At 42.7% G+C, this 21,136-nt stretch overlaps 1 protein-coding gene and 1 long non-coding RNA gene across 3 annotated transcripts in view; one reads left to right on the top strand and one right to left on the bottom strand.

Annotated features, from left to right (window-relative positions):
- Window positions 1-21,136, top strand: part of LOC129703318 (sodium/hydrogen exchanger 9-like) — a 435,915-nt gene that overhangs the window by 318,962 nt on the left and 95,817 nt on the right. The window lies entirely within an intron of this gene.
- Window positions 10,574-17,800, bottom strand: LOC129703320 (uncharacterized). Its single transcript, XR_008724541.1, has 3 exons — window positions 15,967-17,800; window positions 13,768-13,825; window positions 10,574-11,800 (listed from the first exon to the last, which is right to left on the bottom strand). It is a non-coding gene; the product is annotated as an uncharacterized LOC129703320 (long non-coding RNA).

The raw sequence follows: 21,136 nt of genomic DNA, 5'->3' as shown, positions 1-21,136 counted from the left end.
GATAAATGATGCTTCAGGCTGGGCACCAGTTGACCATAACACTTTAGACTCAACATTTCGGGCTTTCAGTCTGAACAAGCATCTCGGCCCAAAACGCCACCTATCCATGTTCTCCAGAGATGCTGCCTGACCTGTTGTGCTACTCCAGCACTTTGTGTCCTTTCCACATTAGAATAGTAGGTTTCTTTTTTCTCAAGGGCATCAGCAAACAAGACGGGGTTTCACCATAATCCATTTCAGCTTCCAAATGATTTAATTAATTGAATTTTAATTTTGCAGCTGCTATGGTGGATTTGAACTTGTGTCTCCAGATGTTATGTCTCTGGATCAATGGTCCAGTCATTTGCTATCATTTCAAATGCTATCACAGTTGACAGATGTCAAGGGGCACGCAGGGCCCCTCCATAACAACATTATGTTTTTCTTATACTTTCTTTCCGGAATTTGTGTTCAATACAGTTACTTTTTTCTATCTGTTTGTAGTCTGTATTGTCCAGTCCTTTGAGTTGAGCAGTTGAATTAAAGAAGGGTTGCAGAATAACGCAGTGGTAGAGTTGCGGCTCTACAGTGCCAGAGACCCGGGTTCGATCCTGACAATGGGTACTGTCTGTACGGAATTTCTAGTTCTCCCTGTAACTGCGTGGGTTTTGTTCAGGTGTTATAGTTTCCCCCCCCCCCCCACACTCGAAAGACGTGCAAGTATGTAGATTAATTGGCTTCAGTAAAAATTGTAAATTGTCCCTAGTGTGTAGGATAGTTCTAGTATACAGCGATGATCGCTGGTCGACGTGCACTTATTGGGCTGAAGGGCCTGTTTCAATGCAGTATCTCTAAAGTCCATAATAAAGTTGGATATTTGCACAGTTTCCATTGTATTGAAACATTATTGTATCTTTAAAATAGTAGATTTGTAATGCTAGTAGGACTCGCAGATCATAACATTCCACTGGTGGTTAGTAACAGCCCAGGGGAGATGTTCATGTTTTTCCTGTTTGAGGTTATTGACAGGAACAGCAATTAGATCGGGATCTTTCCGAGTCTTCACTCCATTTGTCCATCTTGATGTCATATAGCTTTAAATATTTGAAAACGTCTAATCAAAGAAATGCTTATTATTCGCACCTCTCATCTTTGTCTTTGTAACAAATGCTTGACACAGAATGCATCAAGGTTGCCTGATATGTATTGAAGTGAGCTGGGAGCTGGCACACATTTTGCCAGGAACAGCACATCAATCATGTGGGAAGGACTGTTGTGGCAGACACTCACTTCCTAATTACATCATATTTTTGGCATACTTTCTTCACAAATTTGTGCTCCATGCAGTTTCGTTTCCGCCTAGTCTGCTTGTGTCACCCGATGTTTGAGTTGTGTATCGGACCTTCGAACCGAACAGCTGATTGAATGAGGATGACCTGGCAGAGTTCCCAATGCATTGTTACAGTAAATGCTGTTGCAGCTCTGGCTCAATGCTTTAAGATCACAGTGCAAGCTCTGGGGACACATTTCACTTCAACCCTGTTTCATCCCAAACAAAGGTTGCCAGCCTGATGCTTTCAGTGGATATTGCACATGATCATGAAAAGCATTAATTCATCTGATTCAGATGGGAGAGTGGTGTTTTCTTACTGTGTGCAGTGCACACCAGCACACAAGAGTTTGTCGGTACTTCAAGTAATATTTTTGCAACCTAACCTCACACTAACTTCCTCCCAATACATCTCTTCCATTCTCACTTAATTAAGTTAAGTCTACAGATGGTTGGCTTCTATTCTCAGTTAGCTTTATTTTACATTCTTCTTGCAAGCACTGTTGGAGCTGAAGTTAACTTAAAAGATAATGATTTTATTGTCATATACACCAGGGTGCAATGAAATTCCTTGGTCTCATGAAGCTCACAGAGGGTGCCCAATAATGATAGTTATACCAGTGAAAGCAAAACAGCAGATTGGCTCATAGATTGTAATGCAATCTGAAGTAGTGCAAAACGAAAACGCAAGTGCAACAAATGAATAACTGAATGTGTTCAAGTAAACTTTAAAACGCAACATAAAGATCGGGTAAGACAACCAAGACTTTATTTAAAAGCATCAAATACAGTGATCACTGGAAGCAGTCTAGGAGATTGCCCAACGAACAAAGATTCATCTGCTCCTACAGAAATTTCTTTTGATGTTTGATTTATTGCACTTCAGAACTTTTCCTTGTTCCAACTGGTCTTATGACAAATATACATCACGTACCTCCGAAAGATACAGCAGAGTAAACACAGCCCAATTCCACACCATTACAGATAAGCAAATGTCCTGTTACCCTTTCGACCTTATTTTATTGTTTTACGATTGCCATTTGTCCTTTGACAACAGAGAAGAGAATCAGACTAAAGTCGACTGCAGTGAATGTCATTTACACATGCTCAGTTTCAACCTTCTTTAAAGCACAGAATTATTATACCACACGAAGAGGACTTTAAGCATTTTTAAGCACTCGGCCTATCCCTATCCCTTGCTGTCTTTTTGAAGGTTTGCAATTTATCTTTGACAAATGAGATAGAGTTCAGAGTAAGAGTACGTGGCAGCATCTCCAGGAAAAGAGTTTGAAAAAATAGTGATCGATTCAGAGGTCGGACAGCAATGGGGAAGATGCTGTTCCTAAGTCTGGACATCCAAGCATTCAAGCTCCTGTATCTTCTCCCATTAGCAATAAGAAATAAGGAAATGGTAGAGACATTCAACAAAGGTTTTATATCTGCCATCAGGTAGAAGACTCTATAAGCATTCTGATAATAATTAAAGATCAGGACAAAAGAGAGGTACTTAAAGCAATAATTGTCACTGGAAAATAAATACTAAACAAAATGATCAGACTAAAAGTTGAAGAAACCCCTGGAGCTGATAATTTTATCCTTGAGTATTAAAATAGACAAGACAAGACAAAAGACATTTATTGTCACATGCACCAATTGGTACAGTGAAATGTGTGGTCACCATATAGCCATACGAATAAAAAAAAGAACACAGAACACGATAGTCTTTAACACAAACATCCCCACACAGCGGAATCAAAATTTCCCACTGTGAGGGAAGGCACCAAAGTTCAGTCATCGTCCTCTCTTGTTCTGTTGTTCACCCATGGTCAGGGCCTCCCGGGCCCCCCACTGTCGCCGCTACGGGTGGCCCGATATTCAGGCCCTCTCGCCGGGATGATGGAACTCCGACGTCGGAACGGGAGAACATTCTCAGCGGCTTGGACCTCCGAATCGGCCACTTCCTATCGGAGACCGTGGCGACTGAAGTCCACAGGCCGAGCTGAGCGGAGATTCACGCTGGTGGCCCTCGGCAAAGGATCTCAGGACTCTGCAATGTTGGTCAGCGCCGCCCGCGGCAGGAAGCTTCGCAAACCACAGCTCCCCGATGTTGAAGCAGCAGGCCCAAAACTCCGGAGCTTCAAACAGGTAAGGCAGTGCTGGAATCCAATGCTGTGCCGCCACTGAAGCTTTGGCCGGTCTCCGGCAGGAAGTTGGTAAACTGCGAGGTGGGGGGGGGGGGGAGAGGACGCGACTCGGAAAATAGTCGCATCCTCGTCAGGAGGTGACTGGGAAATGGTTTCCCCCTTATCCTATCCCCCTCCCCCACATAGAAATACTAAAATGGAAGATGTACCGATCATGGTCTTTCTAGATTTTGGAAAGATTTCAACAGATTTGAAAACTGCAAATATAAAGACCTTTTTCAAGGAGGGGAGAAAGAAAGCAGGAAACTATATGCCAGTTGGACAAAATTGAACATTGTGAAAATACTGTTATCTATTAATAAAAAAGTAATGGCAGGACATTTAGAAAATCATACTATATTCAATCATAATAATAGTCAACATAGTTTTTTCTAGGTGTTCTTGTTCATTGAAGATGATAAGACATAGGAGCAGGATTAGGCCATTCGGCCAGTCGAGCCTGTTTCGTAACAAGGATGAATAAAGGGGAACCTGTAGATGTAGTGTACTTGGATTATTTAGGATGAAACAGAGTTGAAGTGAAATGTGCCCCCAGAGCTTACACTGTGACCGTCAAGCATTGAGCTAGAGCTGCAACAGCGTTAATTATTTTGTATTATCTCCCCTTATTCGAATTCGAGATTTTATTAACTAACATGACTAAAACAGTGCATAGATCCCCAGGTGTAGCCTTACCATTACCCTGTAACAATTGTAAAAATGCCCAGAGGAGAAGATTCTCTATACACTTCGTAACACAAGTGGATAGGGAGGTAAAGAAAGTATATTGCATGCTCAACTTCATCAATTGGGGCTTGAGTATAAATGTCAGGAAGTCATGTAATTGTAATCGTAATAGTCTTCTTCTTCTTGCGTATAATGTGCACAGCCTAAAGTTGTAGGACAACTTGTTCTATTTGATCTTATTTGATTGTGCACGCCAGGTATATTGCATTCGTTGAAACAGGGCGATCCACGTGAAGATTGCAATCTCCCACCCCATTGTAATCGTAATTAATTTATTGTATGTTTTGCAACAGACAAATAATTTGATTTTGCCTTACAGTCATACCAAAAAAAGCAACAAGACACACAACCACATAAAAAATTAGCATAAACATCCACCACAGTGGCTCCTCCACATTCCCCACTGTGATGGAAGGCAATAAAGTCTTCTCTTCTTTCCTCCTTTTCTCCCGCGGTCGAAGCTCCAGCATTGGGGCGAACGAAGTTCCTGCGGCTTGGTGCTCCCGAAGTCGGTCCCTAACCAAGGAACGGCGAACGCCACGATGTTAAGTCCGCAGGCTCCCGTGGTTGGAGCTCCCGAAGTCGATCCCTGACAAAGGGATCACAAGCTCCACGATGTTAAGCCCGCGGGCTCCCGTGGTTGGAGCTCCCGAGCTGGATCCCCAGCAAGAGGCTGCCAGCTCCACGATGTTAGGCCGCAGCGCGGACGGAGATACGATACGAAAAAAAATTGCATCTCCGTCGAGGAAAGAGATAAAGAAGGAGTGGACTCGATGGACCGAATTGCCTAATTCTGCTCCTAGAACTTATGAACACTTCCCAAAGACGTACAGGTTTGTAGGTTAATTGGCCTTTATAAATCACGGCTAGTGTGTAAGGAGTGGATGAGAAAGTGGGATAACATTGAACTGGTGAACAGGTTGGCATGAACTCGGTGGGCCGAAGGGCCTGTTTCCATGCTGTATCTCTAAATTATACCAATGAGGCCAATTTAGTCTAGTCAAGCGTCAAGAAGGTTTTATTGTCATATAACCAAAATGGAACAATGACATTCTTACTTGCAGCAGCACAATAGGTTTGGAAACAAAGTACTCAATAGATAATGTAATAAACTTACTTGAAAAAAACAAAATTCAATAAATTAAAAAAAACAATATTGTTCTAATAACAGAAGAAAGCCCAACATCGCTAGTGCAACCCAAGCAGTTCTTTGTTTGGAGTTTTGTTGGTGTTCATAGTGTTCAATAGCTTGATGGTCTTTGGGAAGAGGCTGGACACTACAGTTTCAGACTCCTATATCTTCTTCCCCACGGCAAGAGTGAAATTAGAGCATGTGTAGGATACTGGCTGCATTTTTGAGAAGCACCTCCTATAGATCTCTTCGATGGTGGGGAGGTCAGTACCCCTGATGGACTGAGCCGTGTTCTCCACTTTATATAGACTATGGGGAAATTAGGGTTTGTGTAAGCAGGCAGGAAAGTTGTGCTGGGCCAGGATCAAACAGCCATGATCTTGAGTGGTCGGGTAGGCTGCAGTGGCGTACCATCTACTCCCACTCCTATTCTGTTATTATGTTCCTCTTTTATCCATGCCACCAGTGGATTAGAATCCGATAGGAACCAGAGATTTCTATCGTGAAGCATTCAGTAATATCAAGGGATTACTTAAGAAACAAGGGCAGATATTAATGCATTTTGTGCTTTGCATCCAGGGTGGTACAATTGTTAGGATCCCTGGAGAGCCATTTATTCCAGACATAGAGTTCCTGTTCTCCTAAAATAATGTTTTTTAGTTACATCATTAGTTTTATGCAGAGAAACCCAAGCGCATTTCATGCACAATCCTTTCTTCACTGCCTAAAGTCTATTTTCCCTACTGTTTAATTCCCTGAGCACAACTTTAGCAAGATGACAGAGGGACATATTTATACTGCATTCTGTAAGCGTCTCGACAATCAATTCTCTGTCACCTTCTGCAGGCACATGCACACTAAGAAGATGGAGCAGTTGAGGCATTATGACCTGGTGCCTACTCTTGAGTATACAGCAGATGAAAAGGAGCAATATATTGCTGTCTGCAGCAGAGTGACTCATGTCTCTCAGTTATCACCTCCTGTACACTTACAGTATTCACCATGGACAATGATATCATTCATTTCCATCTGCTAATGTGTGATTTGTGTCTTTCTCAATTCTCCTCCATCTGGTACTCTTGTGTCAGTTATCCTCCTACATAAGACTGGCAAAGACTGCTTTAAATATCGAGACACAGGGAAATTCAGATGCTCTAAACATCAGTGTGTTATGTTGCAGTTGTATTAACTGTATCACTAAATATATGAATTGAAAATGTCATTGTGTTTTTTATTCATGTTACCAAATATTCTTATACATTTCTACACAAACACATAATTTACTCCCAGATTAGAATGTGCAGCTTTCTGTGTACTTGTCAATAGAATGTGACATGTAAATATTGTATATTGTAATAATTCCTGGCTTTGATCCATTGTAAACTGGCATCTGGAGCACACATGCTAACAATCTCTTTAAGATTGCGGCTACAATTCCCTTTGAGAAAAAGGTCTATAAAGTCATAAAATGAAGTCAATTAGAAACCAGTTACTCAGGGAAGATTGGGCAGAACTGCATCGTGGAAGAACTAGCAAAGTCATCTTTCCTCTTACTTTTGCAAAACGTGACACTTTGAATTGTTAAACCTGAATGTGAAAAGCACACTAGCTGTTCAGCTTATCGTACAGAGCACGTGATTTATATCATGTCATTGGTTGTAATGATTCAGATGATATAGTAGCAGCACTGAGGTTGGGGAGGAAGATGGGTTGATATTTAATATAAATGGAAAGCAGGACAGCTGATGTTTTTTAGAGCACAGCAGAAGGATGTGAAGTTTTGTGGCTTTGAGGGGCAAGATCCTGATGGGCAATGGTTCAATGGCACTTTATTGCCACATGTACCGAGGTACGGTGAAATTCCTAATCTGCATTAGGTTCAGTTAAAAAATATTACTGTACAGAAGCACAATGATAATTAAGTACAAGTGCACCATCAAGTAAGTACTAAATATTTATCAATAGAAATCAATAAAACTGCATATGCTAGAAATCTGAAATAAAGCAGAAACTGTTGGACACATTCAGCATCTGAGGAGGGAGAAATTGAGTTATTTTTGCAAGTGAAGGGCTCTCCATCAGTGCAACTAAGATGTCTGAACAAGACACAGGGGCTGGAGTAACTCTATTGTTCCAACCCCTCTGCCCTTCCATCAGAATACCTTGCAACATCAGAATACCTTGCAACCTCCAAGGAGAACAACACCAGTTGTTTATTCCATCCCCATCTCTCAACATTTTTGTAATTTTGTTTTCTACACCATATCTTAGTCCTTCTATCCTTCCTAAAATGTGAAGCCCAGAGCAAAACTAAATCTTTCAAATGTAGGCAAATTGAAGGATTCATCCTAACTTCTTCGATCACATATTCTATTATCTCCCACTTTCTCATCAGCGTTGTCACTTACAAATAATTAAGCGATAGGCCCCAAATTTTTCTATTTTTAGTTTTAATTTGATGTAGTTTTCATTATCTATTCAATGTTACTACCAAACTATTTCAATAGCCAACCTCCACCACCATCCTTCTGCACACACAATACACCTCTAGAACTGATAGGATTCCGATCACCCTTTCTGTTTCACATCACTTTGTACAAAGATGGGAAAGGACCAGAGACTTTCCAGCACAATTGTTTACAGTTTGTAAGCTGGCATTAACACCACCTTATTAACACCTTCACTATCTAGCATCTCTCGCCTGCTTTTCGATTGCAGGTTCATTATTCTTCAGCACTGCATTAAAATATTTCTTCACCACCCTCTCACCTCCCCGACAGAGCTTCTCTGTGGAAATGTTAATGCATTGTGCAAAATTACATCAGGATGTTTTACTTCAGTAGACTTCTTGTGCATCATTAGGATAGTTTGTGGACATAATCACTCACGGCCTTCCAGTCGTACAACCGTTGGCACAAATCATGACTATCTGCCTGCCATAAAATCCTAAAGTTATACAGCAAGAAACATCACCTTCATCCTTTTTACTCATCTATCTATACATAACTAAAACTCTGATCTTGTTATCTTCTGGTTTGGTGATCTTTCTATGTGTGCAAAAATGGTTCGCGAAAGTGCTGCGATTTTTCGCCAGTTCACCCACCGTTCTCCTGCGCTGCGATTGCACCAAGTTTCGTTCGGATCGGTTGAATGTCGTAAGATTTAGCGAGGTCTTAAATCTTAAAAACCGCGCAATCGCAGATCGATCTCTTCTCCTGCCAGTCGGCGCCGCGCAGATTAGTCTCTTCCCCTGTCACTCCCCGGGACAGTCCGCCCTTTCCTGCGCCATCGAGTCTTTACTGGAGCTGAGGGTGGCCGGCGGAGGTTTCCAACCAGACTTTCGGAGGGACCTGAAGCAGCCCCACCCCAAGCTGTAGCCCCGCTCCAAGCAGCAGCCCCGCCCCAAGCAGCAGTCCAGCCCCAAGCAGCAGCCCAGCTTCGGAGACCTGACCCAGCCCAGCCCAGAGTTGGTGACCCAGCCCGGAGTCGCCGATGTCGACAAACGGAAAGCGGAGATTCCGATCTCGGTGGAGGAGAACGACCAGCGCCCGCTGTGAGTCCCCATTGCTCCGCCAATTCCAGCCACCACCCCCTCTGGTCCCCCTCGCTGGCTCCTCCCCTCCCCCCCCCCCTCCCCCGTGATGTCCTACTCTCCCCCATGGCTCTTCCCCGTTTTTTTCTCCGAGCTAACTCCCCCCCACCCCCATAACCCCCCCCACACACAATCTCCCCCCACAACAACTCCCCCAGCCGCCACAACCCCCACAATGCCCCGCCCACGCCCCCCAACACCCCTCCTGTCCCCTGCCTCCAGATCCTCCCCGCCCCCACAACCATCCCCCCCCCTCCCCCCCCCCCCCCCCCCCCCCCCCCCCGCCTCTGCCCTCACAATTCCCCACCCCCACAAACCCCCCCCCCCAGCCCCCACACATATAAAGCATTGAGAGGGAACTGGAAAAATTGTCAACATTTAGCAATACACAAGGGGCTGGGATCGAGGCTAGTAGGAGTTAGGTGGAACTAGATGGGGAGATAATAGCAGATTGAACCGGGTGGAGGGTAACATTCTGCTATGGGGGCAACAGGGGCTGGTAGGTGATCAATGGAACCAGATAGATTGAGGATGATGGGCAGCTGGACTTGCTGGGAGAGGGAGGTGTGGAACAAAAGTTTGAAAGGCGATAGTCTAGTTTAGTTCAGTTTAGAAACACAGCGCGGAAACAGGCCCTTCGTCCCACCGAGTCCATGCTGACCAGCGATCCCCACACATTAACACTACCTACACACACTAGGAACAATTCATATTTATACAAAGCCAATTAACCTACAAACCTGTACGTCTTTGGAGTGTGGGAGGAAACCGAAGATCTCAGAGAAAACCCACGCGGTCACAGGGAAAACGTACAAACTCCGTACAGACAGCATCCGTAGTTGGGATCGAACCCGGGTCTCAGCTGCTGCAAGCGCTGTAAGGCAGCAACTCTACCGCTGCGACATTGTCACGCCCTATCCACCTGGATAGGTGGAGCCCAGTAGGGAGGGGATGATGAGAGGTGATAAGTGGGATGAACAAAGGGAAAATAAATCTAGGTGGCCAGGCAAGGGTGTGCAGGAGAAGAGCACCAGGGTGTGGATTATCCAGAATTGGAAAATTCAACATTCATATCGTTATGTGTATGCTAACCAAGTGTAATCTGAGCAGCAGTCTCCTTTGTCTCTGTACTGTCCATCTATCCTATCTATCATTATAACTTTATATACTCTATTAGGTCATTTCTCAGCTTATATGTCATAGGAAAACAAGCTCAGCCTAACTTAAAATTAAGCACATTACTCTCCTAGCTAATAATAATAATAATAATAATAATAATAATAATAATAATAATAATAATATTTTTAATTGTCATTGCACATATGTGCAACAAGATTTGGTATGCAGCTTCCACCCAATGTCATAACGTAAGCAACTAATAAAATTTAGATACCCCGAGAAACATGATTTATAAAAATAACAGTAAAACAGTCAAAACAGTCTAAAGTGCAAATGTGTCTGTGCCGGGTCGATGTGTGACGTGACCATCCGAGGGAGACAGTTCATGGGGGGGGGGGGGGCACTCAGCAGGGCCGGTTCAGAGCAGCCCGCTATAGCTCTGGGGATGAAGCTGTTCCTGACTCTGGAGGTGCGGGCGTAGAAGACCTTGTAACGTCTGCCGGAAAGTAGGAGTTCGAACAGACTATTGCAAGGGTGTGAGGAGTCTTTGTGGATGCTGACGGCCTTCCTGAGGCACCGCGTGTAGTAGATGCCCTCCAAGGCATCTACGTTTATCCAGTCAAATCCTTCATAAAATAGCAAACTATGTTATCTAAAAGAAACACCTTTGGAGATCAATTCCTATTTACCATAGAAAATCACAAACATCTTACAGATCTGTGGAGGACTAAACTTTTTGATGAGTCTGCTGATATAAACAAGTTAATGAAATCAGATAACTGGCCATTTTCGAGATGTGCAGATTGTTGCAATAGAATCTCATCTGTAGGATTGAGGAGAGTTGTCAATAATGCTGCTGCTGTAATAATGTTTTGTGATCATCAGTCAAACTGTCAATGACAAAAACCTCCTCAATCCAGTCGTGGAGTTTATAAACATGGATGAAATTGCCTTGTAAAAATCACTAATCCCCCCAATTTACTTAGCCTTCACTAGGTTGCCACAATGTGAAAAATATTCATACCTGTCACTCAATGAACAATGGACTCTTGGAATGCAGCATGTGATATGATAGGTGTTAAATTCTTGTAATTAAATAAATGTCGGAAATACTTCTGGTGACCACTTCCAAAACCAGTTTGGTTTATTAGAGTGTTCCAGGAAAGGAAATCTGCATCCTTAACAAGTCCAGCCCAAATTGTTAGCCATTCACTTGGGTCAAAGATGACTTGCTTCAGCTATAGTTCTGTGGATTCTGAAGAGACCGATGAGGCCATTGTGGGACCTGTACACTTTCTGGCAGTTGGAGCAGGAGGTGCCTGTTGGGATGCTCGGGTGTGATGTTAGTTTGCGGGGTTGGAGCTCCTTCTGTAGCTTTCACTGGGCTTCTATGAGCATCCCAAGGAAGAGATTTGAGGTTCTTACTGCCATCCTAAACGCTTCTTCTCCCAGTCACCAGCCAGGGTTTTCTACTAGTCAGCGAAGATTTAGCATTTTCTTCAAGGAAATTTTTCGGGATATTCTCGACTCATTTCTTCTGTCCACCTGCTAATCCTTTGCTGTGATGAGGCTTTGGATGATAAATGTAAGGCCCGTGCTGTCATTAATGAGCAAATCAACACAATTTGCTTTTTTTTTCTTGTTTATTATTTGTTTGCAGAGTACTATGTTCACATGTTCTGTTTTTGCTGCCGCTAGTAAGAATTTCAGTGTTCTGTCTGGGACGTATGACAAATAAAACACTCTTGACTCTTGAAAGCTTTGTGAATTTCATTAAACATATTCATGTAGCAACAGTATTCAGTGTGAAGTCAGGACCCGATCTAAAACTTTGGTGTCCATTACCTCCACAGATAGACACAAAATGCTGGAGTAACTCAGTGGGTCAGACAGCATCTCTGGAGAAAAATAATAGGTGACATTTTGGGTCAGAACCCTTCTTCAGACTGATGTCTGAAGACTGATTCTCTACAAATGTTGCCTGACCCACCGAGGACCTCCAGCATGGTGTGGTTTGAACAGTACTCACTAGTTTAAAAACATGATACATGGTTGATGATGAAGAGAATATGAAGCTGAAATTTGTAATGACTTTTCCTAACTCTTTAATATACAGGGAATACCAACCCGCGTCTTGCCCCTGGATTGTTATAGCTGACTAATCATCTCTCCATCGTACCACCTTTCGAGAAAGATGGGATTCCATTCTTCCTTACATAATTAAAGCTACTTTTTAGCCCCTGTCCCACTTTCACAACCTAATTGGCGACCTCTGCCGAGTTTGCCCTTGACTCATACTCGCAGCATGGTCGCCACAAGGTCATAGGAGGTCGTGGGTCTTCGTAATTCTTCCTCATGCTCGTGAGTGGTCTCCGTGTACTCGTGGCCTCAAGTAGGTCGCAGCATTTTTTCCAGCCTGATAAAAAATGTCTATGAGTAAAAAACAGTTTGGCATGAAAAAAAATTATACTTTTTACTCGTAGGTAGGTCGTGGGTAGGTCATAATAGGTCATGATGGTAGTCGTAGATAGTCGTAGGTAGGTAACTGGCCCGAGAAAAAAAAATGCAAACATGACATCAATTTATCATGTGATCATTTTCCGCTCGTAGCTGATCGTAGTTGATCTTTGGTGTGAAAGACTGAAGGGCCTGTCCCACTTTCACGACCCTTTTTACTTTTGGACATTTTTCATCATGCTAAAGAAACGCCCTGACCTACTTGATGCCACGAGTACCTACGACTAGCATCACGACCTCCTACGACCTACCTACGACCTCCTACGACCTTGTGACGACCATGCTGCGAGTATGAGTCAAGGGCAAACTCGGCAAGGTCGTGAATTAGGTCGTGAAAGTAGGACAGGCCCTTGAGGTCGAGGGGGGTCGTAGGAGGCTGTAGACATTGTCGTAGGAGGCAGTAGACATGGTCGTAGGAGGCCGTAGATATAGTCGTAGGAGGTCTTTTACTTCGGTGAGTCAACATGACCTTGAAATTTTTTCAACCCGTCTAGGTTCTTCTAAACTCGTGGATTAGGTCGTCCAAGTGGGACAGGCCCTTAACCCTTTAATATACTGGGAATACCAACCCACGTCTTGCCCCTGGATTGTTATAGCTGACTAATCATCTCTCCATCGTACTACCATTTGAAAAAGATGGGATTCCATTGTTACTTACATAATTAAAGCCACTTTATGTCTGACCAAGCATATAACTCAGATAAATGGCAAATGCAATGCTTTAGAAACATTAATTACTGTGTCTCCCTTATCCTTGATAACTTTCTCCTTCTCCCTGTCTGAATAGCTCCACTTCATCCTTGACTGTGATGAGGTTCTGATGTAATTCTTGAATTGTGTTTCTCCAGCAATGTTCAATCCTGATAATATCTCCTTTAACTGGTTTATTTTCATCCTGTCACTTCACATTTCCTGACAGCTATTGTGTGACAATAACTTGAGGACAACAACAAAGAGGACATCTTAGATGTGGTGGGCTGGATGGTCTGTTTCTGTGACGTTCAACCTATTTTTATGAAATATCTGCTCAGAATTAAATAATATAAACAAAAGTTCTATCAGTGGAAAGAGTTAACTTCATTGCAGTCTTTTCCGCACTGGCAATAATTCCATGTGGGTGGCAGATGGCTGATAAAGCAGGATGAGAAAGAACAACAAGTAGACAAACCTGGTGATTTATCATGTTGCTACTCCTTACTCAAACACTTCTGTGTTTCCTGAAATAACTGCAAAATAGTAAATAAAATTGAAGCAAATTAATCATCGCATTAACATAACCATCAATGTTCTTGTGGAAGATGGACAGAATAAAATATAGAACCTCGCATTTATGGAAGAGTGGAAACTTTTAATGTGACGTATACAAAAAATAAAAGAGAAATTCTCAGAAACCTTTTTGGAAAGGAACAAAATCTTGTTTTTCTTTTTCATTCTGTTCAAGTGAGACAAATAATTTAATAATGTTTTCCTCCCAATCAAGTCTATAGTTCCTTCTCGCTTTTGCTTGACAAAATGTGTTATGTGCAAGTAGGCGTAGATGGAGTCAGTCTACAAAATTATCTCTTACAGCTATATTAATTTATTTAAACTGCACTTTACTGACAGTTCATGAGAATGCTAGGTATTGGGGAGGGTTGTTCTGGGACGCCAGAACTAACTCTTGGGCCTTCCTGAGATGTCGTGGGCCTAACTCAACGAAACATCAGTTGAGGGAGGTGCCCATTTGATAACCCCAATGATATACCAATAGGTGTGAGCACAAAAGGACAAAGAGTTGGGGTTTGGAAAGCTTGGGGAAAGAATAGATGCAAATTGTGCAGCCGATGGAATGGATGTAGGGGGGGGGGGAAAAGGGTTGAGGGGGGAGGGGAGAAACTGGTGCAAGGTCAGACAAGGTTCAATAGAGGTAAGTTGAGGGGGGTGGGAGAAGGGGAAGGGAGAGAAGGGAAGGGGTGTTGAGGGGGGGGGGAAAGGGGGCTGTATGTGTGTTGGTTACCTAAAATTGGAGAATTCAATACTGTGGCAAGCTGTCCAAAGTGAAATATGAGATGCTGGTCCTCCAGTTTACATGTGGCCTCACTCTGACAATGTAGGAGGTCCGGGACAGAAATGTCAGTTTGGGAAGGGGAGTTAAAATGGTCAGCAATCTGGAGATCCAATCGGCCTTGGCAAACCAAGTGCAAGTGTTTGGTGAAGCGGTCTATACTTGGTCCTGCCCATGTACAGGAGGTCACATCGGGAATAGCTAATGCAGTAGATCAGTTAGAGGAGGTGCATGTCAACCTCTGTCTCACCTGGAAGGACTGCTGAAGGACGTTTGAGATTTAAGCAAAATGGTAAAAAAAGAAGAGAATGGTTCAATGCTGTTTTTATTGTCTCGTGTGCGAAGTGCAAACACTGTGAAATTATTTTTCTCACAAACCCCCAATCCCCAATTAGCAAATTTTATAGAAATATTCTACCAAGCTCGCATGCAAGAGGTGCCATTTTTTGGCACAATTTTCAAAGTCCACGCTCTAGTTCATATGAGCGGTTCCAGGCAAGTCCCAGGCTGCTGCGGGCCTCCAGGCAGGGGAAGGGAAGTTATGTCTGGTGGTGAAATCTCGTTGAAGATTTCTGGCAAGGATTTGATTGAGGTCATCTGTAGTATCGGCTAAGTGATCCTCTCTCTGCCAGTACACCAGGGCCTGCTGGTCATTTCCTGCCACTCTCCGTTTCACAATGATTACATTATTTTGTTCACGTTCCCCATTACTTTTACTGTAATTCTTTTCATGCAATTTTACAATCTAGGCCAATGAATGACTGAAGCCTTGTTTCAGTCTTGAGACACTATCACAAATTCTATCACAATATGATAAGTGTTCCCTCCAATTCCCTTAGTTGCCAGATTATCAAGAACTTTTCTCATTAAACAATATACTGAATCAAATATGTCCAATATGCTGATCCAATAAAACATCTTGTATATGTTCTGTGAATTCATCTTCCACACTATTACTGATAATTTGGTTTTCCAAGTGTATATGTAAAATGAAGTCCACAATACTTTTTGTATTTCCCTTGTTACATACATCTCTAATTTCCTGGACTATACTATACCCTGCATTATACCACTACTGTTCCCAACAATATTGCTGTTTCTTAGCTGCACCCAAACTGATTCTACTTCTAGATTTTCTAAACTGATTTCCTTTCCCTCGATTGTGCTTATCCTATTCCTTGCCTCCTTTTCGACTTTGCTCAGCTATTCTGACAATTAAGTGTCCTGGAATATTTATTTCCCGACCTTAGTCACTTTGCAACCACATCACTGCAATGCCTATTAGATAGTACCCATTTATTCCTATTTGCTTCATTAACTTACCTATCATGCTGCCTGCATTCAGATAAAGAGGTTTCAGTTTTTGTAGCATTTCCGGCTGCTCCGAGAGTAATCTGAGGTTTACCTCTTTGTTTGTATGCACTGCTTCCCAACAGTCTGGTTGCCATTATCCATTTTGCTACCCTGCACTATTGTTTTCCTTCCTCTGGAAATGTCCTAAATTTCTCCTCATCTGAGTCACCACCCCATCTCCCGGGAGCTTTGTGACCTTTATACAAATTAGACCAAGGTCAATGATAGAGGTCAGGATGCTTCCTGATGCTTTCATGTAATACAGAGCTACAGAAGGAGCAGTGTATTTGTGATACTACTTTAAGCGCTGTTTTCACGTATCATAAATTTCCTTCTGAATATTAGCTTCCATTGCTGAAGGCAGAGAAATTTCCTCCAAGGGATTGAAAATTTAATTGAGCATTAAGAAACAATTGTGCAGCTGAATGACTAATGTAGAACAGTGTCAGACAAAGTGCCTTCATTCAGTTAATCATGAGTTGTTCAATAAAAAATATCCACCTTGCTATATTTTTAGTGTTTCATAATGACCTGCGCTGTCCAAGTCCAATTAATCAATTTAACAAAGCAAAACTCAATACATTGAATCAAGATTAAAATTTAGTAAAACACTGCAAACATTAATCATGTTGAGTCAGTAACTACTTTGCAAATAAACATTTGTTGTGAATATATATTCAAATTTGTGCTTCGGGAAGGTTAGATACCTGCTTGCAGTGCATTTCTGAATTAATTAATGTTTATATTTCTGTTCCTGGTGCCACTTTCATCCTTGAGTTTTGAGTATTTGCACGTACATTGTGACTATTTGAATAATACTGGAGACATTTAATAAATTAGATGAGCCACCTCCCACTCCCTCCCACTGATCTTCTTTACATTTAAAGAACAAATCAATTTTCAAGTTACTGTCGCACAATAGCTGTCAGGAAATGTGAAGTGACAGGATGATATTAGTTGGCAGCATATAGAGCCTCTTTGAATCCTTTCATTTAATCACCCTTGCAGACTATGTTTGTATGCAGTTATAAAAAAAATAGCACAATACTGCATCTGCATTAATTCTCTGTGTTGCCAGAATCCTTCTGCTTTCCTTTTGAAATTATAGAAATATACAATGCTATCTTAAAATAATATTATCTGCCACTACAGATATTAGTTGCTAAATTTGGCTAAATAATGACAACTTTTGGCACCCATAACATCAGACGATTACATCATCTGTTATATGGGGCAATTTTGCCAAAAGTCATAGTGGTCAATGCATTAGTGTGAATGTGGAGATGATGTTTGCTAAAAGCATGCTAATTAGGCAGATGGGGATATTAGTCAGCATCCAATGCTGACTTGACAGCCACATTGCCATTTTGGAGCTCAATAATCCATCTGTTTCTCCTGGTAAACCTCATAATTTCACATAGAGTCATGCATCATGGAAACAGGCCCTTCGGCCCTACTTTCACATGCCAACCAAGACGCCCCATTTACACTAGTCCCCCATCCTGCATTTGGCCAATATCCTTCTAAACCTTTCCTATCCATGTACCTGTCCAAATGCCTTTTAAATGTTGTTATAGTAACTGCGTCAACTACCTCCTCCAGCAGCTCATTCACTTACCCATTACTATGTAATGAGATGCACTTCAGGTTCCTTTAAAATTTTTCCCTTTCAACTTAAACTTATGTCCTCTTGGTCTTCATTTCCCTACTCTGAGTAAAAGATTCTACGCATTCACCCTATTTATTTCCCTCATGATCTTATACACCCCATCCTCCTACACTCCAACAAATAGTCCGAGTCTGTCCAACCTCTCCCTATAGCTGAGGCCCTCAAGTCCTGGCTACATCCTCATACACCTTCTCAGCATTCTTTTCAGTTAACAACATCCTTCCTATAGCAGGATGACCAAAACTGAACACAATAACACAATGCATGTTTAGCAATATAATGCAATATAATGCAAACCGCAATATAAGTATCTCCAGTTCCAGTCTGGAAAAATTCTATCATGTTGAAGACCATGATCATGATGACCTGGTCAGCTGTGGACAGTGTGATCCTTACTCTGCTCTTGAATTGCACTCATGGATGGGTGGAACATTTTAAGAATAGCCCTCTCACTGAAGCAGGATGTCACATACCCTGAGATTCTGGTTCAAAAACTGTTCCCCAAACACTGGCCACTTAATGCTGTGTTGTGGAAAACCTAAGGAACACCATAACATTATGGTTAAGTTCCCTCACTTGCACAGATGCATGAGTTCAAATTCTACTTTGGCATCTTGGAAAGTAAATGCATTTATAAAATTTTGAAATAGTTTATAAGCATAAAATTATTGGGTTGTCGTAAAAATCCACAAAAGCCCACTCATGTTCTTTTTAGTTAAGAGATACAGCAGCCACCAAATTAATGCTTCTTCTTCTTGCATATAGCGGCACAGCCTAATGTTGTAGGACAGCTTGTTCTATTTGATCTTATTTGATTGTGCACGCCGGGTTGATTGCATTCGTCGAAACAGGGCGGACCACGTGAAGGTTGCAACCTCCCACCCCAAATTAATGCTGACCATCGATCAACCGCTCATACTCTTTTCTATGTTATCCCGCTATCTCATCCACACCCTTCACCTAAGCGGCAATTCACAGAGGTCAGTTTTCCTACAAACCCACACATCTTATGATGTGGGAGGAAACTGGAGCATCTGGAGGAAACGAGGGAGAATGTGCAAACTTCACGCAAACAGCACCCAACGTCAGGATTGAATCCGGGTCTCCAGTGCAGTGAGACCTCAGTTCTACCACCTGCACCACTGCGTTGCCCATAAAAGGAAATCCACCAACCTTACCAATATGTGACACCATGCCCATAAACAGGGTTAATTGTTAATTGTCTCTAAACTTCAAGAGCATTTTGGAGCACATTATATACCAACATTACCATTAATACCATCCTCGATGAATGAATAAATGCAGCGAAACTCTCATTCCTCTACCTCCAACAGCTCTCTCTGCTCATTCTTAGTCCTGTTCTTTTCAAGTGGAAAAGCCTGACTCTTCCATGGGATTAAAAAAAAGACCCAATGTGCTGGAGCACCTCAGCAAGTTAGGCAGCATCTCTGAAGAGCATAGATAGAACATTCATGTTCTCCAGAGATGCTGCCTGACCCATTGAGTTGCTCCAGCACATTGTATGTGTTTTTGTTGATCAGGATCTGCAGTTCCTCGTGTCTTCTTCCAGTGGACAACTAATTGAGAGAGGCCAGCTCTTTAATTTAAACAGAGCCAGCTACCTTACATGCTGTCTTGCCACACAGGCGCAGGTGGAGCCCACGTACAGCTTTGCGGGATTCTAAGTGTCCCTGGGGTGCAGGAGATCAGCAAATGCATGCAAGTTACTCTGTGGGTGACCACAGTTCACCACTGGTTCACCACACATTCTTATCTACAGGAGATTCCATTCCTTACCACAGCAGTGGCACTGTGACACAGCAGTAGAGTTGCTACCTCAGTGCCAGAAACCCGGGTTTGATCCTGACTACAGATGCTGTCCATACAGAGTTTGTATGTTCTCGCTCTGACCACGTTGGTTTTTTCCGGGTGCTCTAGTTTCCTCCCACACTCCAAAGACATACAGATTTGTAGATTAATTGGCTTCTGTGAGTTGTAAAATTGTCCAAAGTGTGTTTAGATTTGTGTCCAGGATAATCGTTGGTCGGCACGGACTTGGTGGGCTGAACGGCCTGTTTTCACACTGTATCTTAAAGTCCAAAGTTTAACGCATTGGCAGGCATATCAGCACTTGCTACCCCAGCAACAATATGTCATCTGTATGTATTTCAACCACTGGGATGAACTAGTGTAGCATGTGAGCACAATGCCTGATATGGATGGTGTACAACCCATGTACACACTCAGTGTGTGGTTAGAGCTATGCTTGCATACTAAATTAATAGAAAGGACAATTTTGTAGATCAATTGCTTCTACGTACTGCATCCCTACAACTGGGAAGGCCCTAAGAGAAAGTTGTTGCATTTCAGTAGAGTTGATTCAGAGGACTGGCCTAGGAGGCCTGACTTTGGGCTGCGTTTTATCAGCGGGAAGTGACAACAATTTGTTTTAGCCGGAGGCAAGGAAACGGTAGAGTACGATCAGATTGGTTATCCAAAGAGATTCCTGCTCTATAAACCTTCTGGCACTCTCGCAAGGTATCATGGCAGAGATCATAGTTACCCATTGGCGGTCAGTTTTGAAGGGTCCCAATCTAAAGCTCCACCTGTGTGTCTGAAATATGGTCCCAACCCAAAATGTCACCAATCCATTCCCCCCACAGGTGCTGCCCGAGCAACTGAATTACTGCAGCTTTTTGGGGTTTTTTCAAAATAGACTTTATTCAGGTAATAAATATATACAATATATGAACCGTGCGAAAAAATTCATCCGACATTTTCGGAGTCTATATAAATTATATATACATTGCTCAAATTTCACAAATCTGAGCCCCACCCTTGCCACTCATGTGGCCCACTCGTGTGGGATACCTTCCCTTACTTTGATGGGTGTCTCCACCATACCGTGCCCCCCATGTCCAGCCGCGGAAGGACCCCTAAACTGTGGTCCTCCCCCACCGAGCCTTGGCGTTGGCTGCACCGAGCTTCAGTGCGTTCCTCAGCACGTACTCCTGCAGTCTGCAGCGGGCCAGTCAGCAACATTCCCTGACGAACATCTCGCTCTGCTGGGTGGTGTGATTTTCTCAGTTAAAAAACGATAATGACAAGGGTGTCAGCTTAACTAAGCGCAGGTGAGCATGTGTATCTCCTGCTTGAGTTACACTGGAAATAGAGAGAGACTGGCAGTTGCTGCTTGACCCTTGTGTCCAAGGATGTGCTGATGGATTTAAGTTCTACTCCCTTGCTGGAAAGGTTGCTCTCAAAGCTCTGCAAAGCCCAGTGCAAGATTGGTGTGCTACACATCCAAGCTTTTGACTTTATCATTGATGTTGTCCAATCACCAACTATTTCATAGGTTCAGCCTGTAACTTTAAAGCCTGAGTCCCCTGCAATAGACTTTGCCTGCAAGCTTTTCCTCTAGGGACCTGTCACCTGCATCAGTCCCAGCTGTAGAACTTTCACTTGGGTGAA

The sequence above is a fragment of the Leucoraja erinacea genome, chromosome 14, assembly GCF_028641065.1.
Source record: "Leucoraja erinacea ecotype New England chromosome 14, Leri_hhj_1, whole genome shotgun sequence".
NCBI classification, from domain to species: Eukaryota; Metazoa; Chordata; class Chondrichthyes; order Rajiformes; family Rajidae; genus Leucoraja; species Leucoraja erinaceus.
Note: the sequence above shows the minus strand (reverse complement) of the source record. Positions and strands in the feature narration are given on the sequence as shown.